At 42.3% G+C, this 11,050-nt stretch overlaps 1 protein-coding gene across 3 annotated transcripts in view; it reads right to left on the reverse strand.

The window, feature by feature from the left end:
• Nucleotides 1-1,298, reverse strand: part of LOC118782700 (arf-GAP with Rho-GAP domain, ANK repeat and PH domain-containing protein 1-like) — a 68,424-nt gene extending 67,126 nt beyond the window's left edge. For all 3 annotated transcript variants that reach the window (XM_036536180.1, XM_036536181.1, XM_036536178.1), the window contains exon 1: nt 980-1,298. The gene's annotated coding sequence lies outside the window, so the exon portion shown is untranslated. The remainder of the gene's footprint in view (nt 1-979) is intronic.
• Between the last annotated feature and the right edge of the window lie 9,752 nt (nt 1,299-11,050).

Here is an 11,050-nt window from a genome sequence, read left to right on the forward strand (position 1 = left end):
TACAACCTAAAACTCTCAGATAATATTAATCTGTGTGAATGTGCAACACGAGCAGTTTTGTAAACCTGAAGGCTTTGGAGCGCTATTGGAAGTTCGAAGCTGGTCTTGCCGGGTCTCCTTTCTAGACCTCATCGGCACAGCACTTAGTAGGACATCCTTCACATGACACAGACCGCATGTTACATGCAGACTCACCCTGCAAGATGACTGTCTATACATCTATCACATATTCTAATTGTTCGACAAAGTAGAGTATCGACAAAACAGGTGCTACACAGCAGATCTGAAAAGACTGCTCATACAGTAAAACACATGCTGTGGTTGCCAAACGTCACTCTAGGATATTCTGCTAAAGGAACCACGTGAACGGGGAAAAGATCCAGTTGACACGAGGACTGCAAGTTGTTATGAATTCCTTAAGTACCTTTTCCCACACACACACACACACACACAGACAAAACTCCGTCGGTACCTTTAAGATTCCCACAAAGTGGACGCCGACTGAATACAGCGATATACTTGCATAAACAAATGCGTCAACATTCGCCCTGTATTCCAGTAAGATCACGGGAAATAAAGCAGTCTCTCTAACTCTAGAAACATCAGGAAGAAACAAAAAATGTTTCAAATAAACCAACTCTACTTAAGTTATCCCTCTGCCTAGAATAGCGAACAAACTGTGCTAGCCATGTATCAAGTGCGTAAACCATCAAAACATTACATTTCTCCTTATTAAGGCAAAATGTATCAACGAATGACAAATGATGTATATCCTGACATAATGATAACGATCCATGTCCATGTCATAGGGTTTATTCCTGCGTTTAGCTCCTAACTAACGTGTGGCTAACGTTAAATCAAAACGATACGGCGCAGCTCTAGGACGAGATTTGAGTTTAGCTCCAATTTATTCCAGATTCTGATTTCTTGTTTAAAAACTTTTGTAAAACGAATACGATCGACATAAAAAGTAACTTACCTTCTTTACTCTATCTTTAAAATACCCAGCGTAGATTCTAAAAAATTTAGAGTGTTTTCTTGTGAGGCTCTGGCGGGTGACATTTTCTCACGCTTGTTTTGTAGCACTGGTTAAATACAAATCCAACAAAAAAACTTCCGCAGGGGTCACGTGACTGAATTAATAAACGGGGAAACATTTTAGAGCCTTCCGTCCTTATTGTTGGAAAACTAACTGTGATAATAAAATTAAAAACGTGAAACCCAAAACAAGTAGTCAGCTATGCAGCTACAAACGGTTTCGCATTTGTATTTACTGTTGCGTAATAGCTAGTCTGTACTAGTCTGTTAGTGTGATCAACAGAAATAGCTAGCCAGTGGAATTTATAAATTCTAAGTTGTAAAGAAAAAGTCACGTGACGCGCGAATCATTACAAATAGCTAACTTTATAGCAGCATTTCCCAAACCTCTCCTGGAGGACCTCCAGTCCTGCATGTTTTAGATCTCTCCCTGCTCCAACACAGCTGATTTAAATGATCAACTCCTTCTGAACTCCTGAAGCTGCTTAATAACAAACCGATCGTTTAAATTAGCTGTGTTGGAGCAGGGAGAGATCTAAAACATGCAGGACAAGGGGTCCACCAGGACAGGTTTGGGAAATGCTGCTTTATAGTATAACGGTGATGCAACTTGTTTATTCAAGCATGCAGCTCCGAGCCACCTACCCCCCTCTTTGAATCAGTTCAGGTTATTCTCCACTTGAGGGAGACAAAGTACTTTGGACAAGAGAGTGCACCTCTGTTTAATGTTGGCTGTAATCTTTCATGATTTTGTACACACGAGTTTAGTGGTCATTACCAGCAATCTAGAATGATGACGTTACCTTTGCTTATTGTTGCTATCCCCGTGGTTAATTAGAGCATACAATTTAGGTAGCTACGGGTAAAGTGCGTTCAGAGTGTTCTTTCTAATGCCTTCATTTTTACAAGATTTTGTAAGCATCTGTGCTGGCAATCGCGTTATGCAGTAAACACACTGCGGTTGCTCTGTTTTTTATTGGAATTCTGTTTAGTTCTATTTGCAAAGCAAAGGGAACCCCGCAGACTTGCCATGCTGCATTCAAGGCTTTAGATCACCTGTTAATCGGATTCAAGAACTGCGTTCGTTTGAAATGTTTTTGCTGAAGCAGTTTCCAAGGGTTTTCCTATGTCCCCCTCCGACCGTTGGGAGTCACGGTGTTCCCTGCAGGGGGTGGGGGAGCTGCGGATGAGACGCCGTGACTCACTCCGTCTCGTTTCCCCGGGAAGAACAGTCCAGTGAGGGGGTGGTGGGACAGTCCATCACGATGCAGCCGTTTTCTTTCCTGCGTAGTTGTATGGGAGGAGCAGAGGCGTGCTAATGAGCTGTTTCTGATAGCTGGTGGTAGCTTTAAACTCATATTACAAAAGCCTTGTCAGAGGAGGTATCAGGTGGCTGCCAGGACAATAACAATAATAATAAAATAACGCCAAGGATATCTTTACTTATTCAGAGTTGGCAGATTGTAATCCCACAGTCAGTTATTGGCTTTAGACCAACAATATTCACGTTTTATCAAGAGATAATTACAATACAAACCTCAACCAAAAACCAAAAACTTAGAGGGGTGCTACAAGGTCTGTCTCAGGAAAATTTGTATCATTTTGTACAGCAGGCGTTGACTGACGTCACAAAGAGCAAATGAGTGATTTGAAGTGAGTTGTGAGCTTGGAATTTGCTTTTGTGTCTCTCACATCCAGGGGTTAAATTGGCATTTGTTAATGGGGGGAGGGGATCTGTAGTTTCAGGGTTTCAGGGTTGCCACATGGGTGCACGTGTGTGCGCATAGACTACAAAATCTCGTAACTTTAACAACTTTAACCCCTGAAACTTTAAAGGAAATAAATTTATGCAACAACTTAACCCCCCCCCCAATTTAACCCCTGCTCACATCCCTAATACGTTGTAAGATAAGAACCACAACACATATTGCAAAATAGAATCAGCCAAAAAGGGCAGTTAGCACATGGCATGATAGATAACGTTTAATCAACAGCTGGTCCTGTCAGCATTTGGTCACACAAGCTTTACCAGTTTGTGACATTAGAGGAGACATTAGCATGCCTTTTGATGAAGCAGTCTCTCTGCAGAAATCCTCTGTGAAAGGGTGTCAGACGAGGCAGCGGGGAATATGACAATCATTACAGCCATACGGTGTAGAACTGCCAACTCCTAAACGCCTTAAGCGAGTGGGGAGAGTCTGTGAAAATCCATCCCACAAACTGCTATTTGTGTGACTCTGTGAGTCACTGATCATTGTGACCTGTTAGTGTGACCATGTGGGAGTCTTCATTTGCATTTCCCAAAAAATGTGCCCCAGAGCTCATGCACTAGGAGGGCCTTTCCTTGCCTTTGGGAATGGTGCTCTTGAGGGAAACGTCTGATGCACAGGAAGGAAATTCAATAAATTACTAATGACAACACAGGAAAAAAAAAATCTGTTCTGAAGGCAAGCGTACTGCCAGTGTAGTGCCATCCTTCAGTTGCCACGCCCTGACAACGCCATTACAACAGCTCTGTCAGGTGGTACAGAACCCATGTGAGGCTCCACAGTGCGCCAGTCTCTTGAGCCTCACTACAACACCTCACAGAGCAGCAGGAACAATGTGACCTGGCAAGGAGAGAGGAAGTATTCCCTGCACAGGCACAGCAAAGGCAAAAACGCAGCAGGACACAGGCCACAGGTCCTGGAGGCCTGAGTTCCTCTCCGTCTCTCTTGTTGCCCTTTCTTAATGATGATGCCACTGACAGAGCCTGCACTCTCTTCACCTAAAATAATCAGCAATAAACTGTTTGCTGCAGAGCTAGGTTGCCATGGCAACTGGGAGTGGGGGGGCAGATACTGAACTAGGCCAGAAGCAGCCATATTTGTAGAGGTGCCATCAGATTGGAGGGGGCTTTGCATGTGTGGTGATGAAGAATGGATAAACAAAGTAAATTTTATTACTTCATGTTTGGCACAAGGCACATGCTTGCTGTTCATTAGTTTCATGAAATCAGGAAGAAAAACACATTCCGACATTACTGAAATTGCCCTCAAATTGCTGAGTTTACATGTCAGCTCAGCACTTAGCTGGGGAAAAAAGGCACACTGTCAGTGAAAGTAAGCTATATTTGTGAACTTTGTTTTAGAAGAAGGCAGCCATTCACTGCAGATCATGGCTTTATATATAGAGGGAAAATAAGTTTAAACTTTAAGTTTTTTAAAAGTTAAAATGTACAGTAATGTCAGATGCCGTATCAATGCTTCAAGTCAGCACCAACCTAGGTTAGTTTAAGCTGACTTTGGCTTCTCTACCTGAGGAGGACATATTGGCAACCCAGCTGGTGACACTTAGATCAGGTAATACAATTTAGTTGCCAGGAGGTGTAAACATATTTAAGAAAACAAATTGTCTAGAACCAGTATTGATTAGATGAACTACTGGTTAGATGAATAGAACAAATCAGTAAATCAGCACATCTTTTAGAGGCTTGAATTCAACCTGAGGGCTTAGATCTCAAATAGGAGCTGATAGAAACTCACCATTCATTTACAGTGTGGGAGATACACAGTACAGAAGGTCTCTTTGTTGCTCATCTGTTTATGTTTCTTATCGACTTCAGCACTTGGATGACTCACTCCGTTGCCTTGACACTGTAGATCCACAGGATCTGACCCAATGTGGCAGATAATCAATACCACGCAGCAAGGCTTGCTTCCAGTCAACTTGACCTTTGAACTTCAAATCTGGACTAGAGGAATCATTGTAATTGAAGTTCATATGCATTGCTGTCAATTCATTTTTTTTTTTTTTTATGAAAGCAAGATGGTAAACAGACTTTTTAGCTTCCTCTTCAGGCTCTGTGTATTACAAGGAAAGATCATAAGACTGGCCAAAATGATGGCAAAAATGTATGTCATTTACTACAGATTAAAAACACAGCCAGTTGTAAATTTTGATTTGTTACATATACAAGATGGACTCACATGCAGTAGCAGAAATCACAGCAAATGTAAGATTAAAAAGTGATCTGAATGGTTAAGCCTGACGCAAAATATAAGCAACACTTTTCATGTGGAATAAGCAGAAAACAGTGGAGCCACAATTGGCAGGGGTCAGCAATTATTGTTCTTGTTGCTGACTCCTGTCCCACAATGACTTTTAAAATGTGTTACTGTGTGTCACTGATCCCCTGGCACCCAACCTCTTTTCTGGTAGCATGAAGTGACTTTTATTTGTATCTCACTTAGTGTCATCAATAACTTCAAGATGCATAACTTCTGCTAACACTGAAAAGTTTGTTCTTGGACTGTCAGTTCACTCAAACTAGTCTCTCTGTGCAACAGAGTTTTGAGAGGCATGTAATATTCAAGTAAGCTTTAAGAGAGATTGAGATTGCTAACTGGGTACTGGCTTTCCCAGTTCCTATCATATTAGTGTGCTTGTATTGTTCTGTTGTTCACCATTTTGCAGCCAAAAGATAGTTGGCTAGTGGCTGGCAATAATAGCAACAGTCTGCATCTTAAAGATGAGTACCTGTTCTGACAAAATGGAAATAGAAAACAAAAGCCTGTTGGTTATCCAACTCATGCTAACACCAAACACACCAGCGGCCCACCTAATTAGAAGATTTGTGTGTCTGTGTTTGTATTCTCTAAGGAGTATAAGCCCAGTATAAGCCTCAAAGGTCCCACCTGGGTTTCCAAGTCAGTTTTGTTTCTTTGCTGTGCTAAGCCAAATGGAGCTCCTTCATCTGTTAGGTCTAATGCTGTCTTTAACTCCTCCATTCACATTGTGTACACATTCTCTCACCTCACCTTTCCAGAAGGACCTTGATGAGGTTAAAAAATAGGTTATGTCATGACTCATGCATCATGATGTTCTTACGCCTACATTACAACATTAAACAATGTAACGAAGGGAAAAATAGTTGTGGCTTTTCAATTTTGTGCTTTCAGTTTTGTCCCTTTTTAATTAATCTACAAGGTCCAAAACACACCACTTTGTATAGCTCATTTCTTCAGATCAGTGCTATAGCACCCCTCTTACCTTAACATTGAACTGACTACAGAACTACTATTCTGCTATCACTGAACTTTTACCAAAATGAAAAATAAAATTGTCTCTTCCAAAGAAAATTTCTGACAAGTTCTCACTGGATGAAATTCTGTAAATACGGAAGAATACTGTAAATATGGTCAAAAAGGAAACGCACCAAGAAGCATGGAGTTGAGTCTCCTGTCTGGTACAACATCAGGGGTCCCCTGACCCATCTTGCAACTTCAGCTGCAGAAGTCCGTTACATACACGACTATGCAGGGTATTCTTGCTGTACAGACATTGTCCTTCAGATTATGTGGCATACTGATACTATCCCTTAAATCCAGATGACCTGTCTTGCACTGCATCTCACTGTCTGGATTGGTCAACATCTCTGCTCATGGACTCCAGATGTTCAGATTACCCTCGGGCAAAGTTAGTGTCAGTATTACGAAACAAGATCATGGGATTATTGTGACAGTGGCTGCACAAGCAAATTTTCCATCCCCACCATCACTTTCACCATCCTCAGTTTTCAGCTGCACCCCTCAGTGTCCCAAACCAAAGGATCCTCTGTTTTTTTTTTTTGGTTCAGAAAAAGTCCCGTAGTAGACCCCAGTAATTCCTGTGCAGTTTTAATGTTTTTTGTGCTCAGTTGACATTTGTAAGATCAGTTCTACTTTTGCTTTGATGGCAGGGTCAATATCTGAAACATTAAAAAGGTTTCATGCAAGACCATAGCAAAGAGGTATCAGAAAAGGTCTTTTCAATACACATTATAATTTCTGGTGGCAGGGTCCAAGTCCAGGTGCTCAGTCAGTCCATATTATCATTAGTACTGACTAATCATCAGATTTGGCTCTCACTACACTAACTGACTATGACCACATGGCAGTCCTCACAGACTGGCTGATCTCAGCACAGGTATTTGGTGTCTATTGGAAGCTGCTTTAGAGCAGACTTGCATGTGTGGACGACATGTACATGGGTCAACCTCCAGCGCTCGTGGAGTTCTTTTCGTCATCAGCCTAACTGCACAATGAATGGATGAGCCTCCTCCAACACCTGCTCCTCAGCGGGGCTCCTACCCACTTCTGTCTTGCCCTCATCACCAGTCTTTCAGCTCAGAGCCTGAAAGCCCATCCCTGATGATATTTGCTCAGCCGTGTCATGTCTGATCTCCACATCTCTCATTGACACCACTCTGCTTGCTGCAATAACTCTCACCGCAGAGATTTTTTGCTCTGATGGGAAAAAGGAAATAACAATGCTTCCCCTGCTCTTAATGGGACAGGAGATTTATTCTACTTATTCCCTCTAAATGTGATGGAGGATTCTGTCTCTGTAAGGATGGAACTCTATAATCCCTTGACTAACACCCTTTTCAGACTGTCACACTTGTATCTATACAGGAAGAGGACACATTGTTTGATTCCATATCTCAGTCTATTGGGATCACCTTAAGTGTCTCTTTTAAAGGGCTGGCGTCTCATACCATCATGAAATGGAGCCGGTCTGCCACAGAAGGCATTAGCATAGTGAATCATCTTGGCAACTGATTGATCTGTGTTCTGAGGGGATGAACCTACAGTTATGAATGAACTGAAATGAATGAGCCATATTGTTCCTGCATGGTCCTGAACACAGACTCTGTGTATGCTACTCCTGTCACCTGAGAGGAAAGTGTTGATAGAGACCTTTTCTTCCCTCACTGAAAATGCTGGTGATGATGAGGTGATGCTAGGGGCTCCTGGGCCTCATGACAATGGCTGCCAAGGTGGATCCTGTTGTGCTGCTTTACATGCACACAATGCAGCAGTGATTCACAGTACAGAGGGTCAGATCCTGTGAAAGCTATCTTTCTTCTATCTATATACAAACAGAACAGTGTGCCACTGACATAACTTGTTAGCTGTGCATTCATGATCTTCAAGAAGTCCCGCTGAGGCTGTTTTTCTTGAGGGAAACCATAAATATGGATGCCTGCCTGACAGGGTGGGGAACCATATCAGAGGGGGAGGTCCCTCTAGAGTCAGTGGAGGACTATTTAGACAGTTCATACATACAATGGCATTTTCTAAATTTGTGGGGGCTAGACACAGTCTATAAAGCCCTGGAATATTTCCTTGAAGTGATTTGGAAGCAAATGTGATGGTCTAGATGGAGGACATGTGGATGGTATCACACATCACTGAGGTGTGACATCACCCTCTATTCATGCTCTATCATCTCTCTTGCTTTTTACACATGCCCACTCAGAATGCATCTTCCACCTGTGGGGACACTCCTCTCATAGTACAGATTATTACATCTCTTTTTGCCAAGGTGCAGGTAGCCCTTATTTGCTTCCAGCAAAAATGACTTCTAGTGTGTCTTTATACTTTTCCTTCTTCTCATGTAATTTCAGACTGTGAAAGTATTATTAGTCTCAGATTGGCTGCACCTGACTTGGCTGGCAAGTTTATAGAACCGTTAGCATGCCCCTTATATTCACATGTCTGCTCAGAGTGGAAATGCTGTCTCAGGGGATACAAAGGCACCTGAGCCAACAATTGCTAAGCCCGGCTGTCTGTCTCCTACACAGGTGTGACTGTAGGGTTTTAGTCGTGAGCTGATGATGCTGAACATGCTTCAGGCTTCCAAGCCAATCACTTGTGTCACACGAGAGGGTCAGAGCGGGTGTCAAAGGTTGACTCTCCTTCTTCCTTCTCCAGTCCCGGTTTGAAAGGGGTTTCACATGCCTGACTTTGAGCAGGTATTTGACAGAAATCTTGCACAACCCGTTGACAGCATCAGACCTTTTTGCTGACCTGTTCCTGAAAGGGGTGAGGCATTTGCACTCAGCTAGAATTCAGTCTCCCCACAGAGGACCTTCAGATGGTTCTCAGTATGTCCACCACACTGCTCTTTGAGCCCTTTCCTAGGATGATCTCATGATTGTTCTCCATAAATATGGTCTTTTTGTCAGCAAAGATATGAACCAGGCATACAGGTGAGCTTCACACACTCTATCCACTACTCTTGTCTAAAGTTGTAATTCTTTTATTCTGTTCATTCACATGTGCTGTAGATATTTGGAATTTGACGCCTTTCAACCATTTCCACATGCCTCTGACTGAAAGATTGAACAAGCTGTGTCCAGTCTGATTTCTGAAGAGTTTTGTGACCCACACAAAGAACATCAGAAATACAATCTCTTTGTATGATAAGGCAGCACTTGGACTACTGGAATGCGGATACAATTTCACTGGCTTGCAGTCGATCTGGCTGCACACTGGGTATCACAGCTTTCCCTTCCTGGTTGAATACACGTACTTCAGCTCTCCAAGGTGTAAAAGTTTAAGTCTGTGGTGAGTTGTCTTTTTAACAGTTAAGAAGAATAGAACATGGTATAATATGGTATAGGACTACTGCAGATGTTTTTTATTACCCTCCACAATGAATGTAGGACTGTGTTCCTCTGTGGTGGAGAAAGAGAGGGTGGAGTGTATGTACTCTCTTTACCTCATCCTACAGATAGGATGCAGGTGCTTCACACTGCTGACTGGTGAGCAAACTTACACTATCTACCATCCATGACTTATTTGCTATACTTTTGACCACATTGGTGTGGCATGTTGACCGAAGTGAATTAAAATAAATAAAACTACGTTATGTAGGTAATCTTACTTATGTGAACAATGTCAACATGCTACATAGCGTTGTCACTTTGGGACATTAAGCAATGTGCAGTTAGCAAAAATAAACTGCTGGTACATGGTAGGGGGTGGTTAATGGGATATATTGTTCCTAGGAAACCACCTTCAGATGGGGAATCGATATCATGGTTATAGCATGTTCACCTCGTTCACAGGGCTTAGGTTTTCCAACGCAAAAGTTAATTTTTGTACCTTTCATTACACAATTACTGAGTAAACCATGGTCTGATCAGGAACATTGTGATGTACAGATGAGTATTGTTCTAGGGCATTTTTATGAATGCTGCACCAAGTCAGTAATCTTTCAATCATCTGGATCACTGTTCACACAGCCCATTACTTTGCCATTCCACACACTGGGAAGATCAGTGAATCTGCACCTACACAAAAACGTTCCAAAAAAAAAAAAAAAACAAGCCCATGAGCCCTCATATAGGAGACCTGTCTGTGTGAAAGGATGGGTGCCACATGCCACAGGCTGCTATGCTGACCAACACTGGGGCAACACAGTGTAGCCTAGACCATGCTGTTGCAGTGTGACCACAACCTGAGGAAAACTACCACAATAATAAGATAATATCAGGTGTCAAGAGCATCTCGAAAACCCTACAATTCACACCTTTTTAATGATGGTTGATAGCTCCAAAGCACTCCCACAGAGTGGTCTGGCCACAGCTATGCTGTAAAAGAATACCCACCTTGTCAAAAACATGTGTTCAAAAGGACCTTTTTTAATGGAAGACACAGAACGCATCATGTCTCAAAACTTTCAGAGAAATCTGTATTGTTTTTTTCCTCTACATACATTCATACGACTCTAGATAACAGAAAGCAAACTTGATGAAAGCAGCGCCTTCTACATCCCAGGGTGTACAACACATTTCAGAAGGGCCTCTTTGGGAGACATGAACCCCTGGCTCTTTCAATATTATGAGCACAAAAAGGACATGTGGAACACACACCTAGCTGGGCCTTTGGGGGGTCTCAGAGTCTCTTCGTCTAGATATTGGAAAAAATAATTTTACCGGAATAAATTCGTAATCCCTTAAATGATGTGGGTGAACACAGAAAAGACTGCTGCTTCAGTTGTTGTGTGGTCGTTTGATACAGCTGTCTGGCTGGAACAGCAGAGTCTGTTCCAAAGGCAGCTTACTGTATTTTTCTTTTTTTTTTGGTGAATGGTGCATATGCACACAAAGGGACACCACCTCATCCTGAAAAGGGGAGCAGCACAGCTCATACTATACAGTGTGTCTCAGCTGTGACCACAGACATAGCTTTGGATTTCTCTG

This window comes from Megalops cyprinoides, chromosome 9 (assembly GCF_013368585.1).
Source record: "Megalops cyprinoides isolate fMegCyp1 chromosome 9, fMegCyp1.pri, whole genome shotgun sequence".
Taxonomy (NCBI): domain Eukaryota; kingdom Metazoa; phylum Chordata; class Actinopteri; order Elopiformes; family Megalopidae; genus Megalops; species Megalops cyprinoides.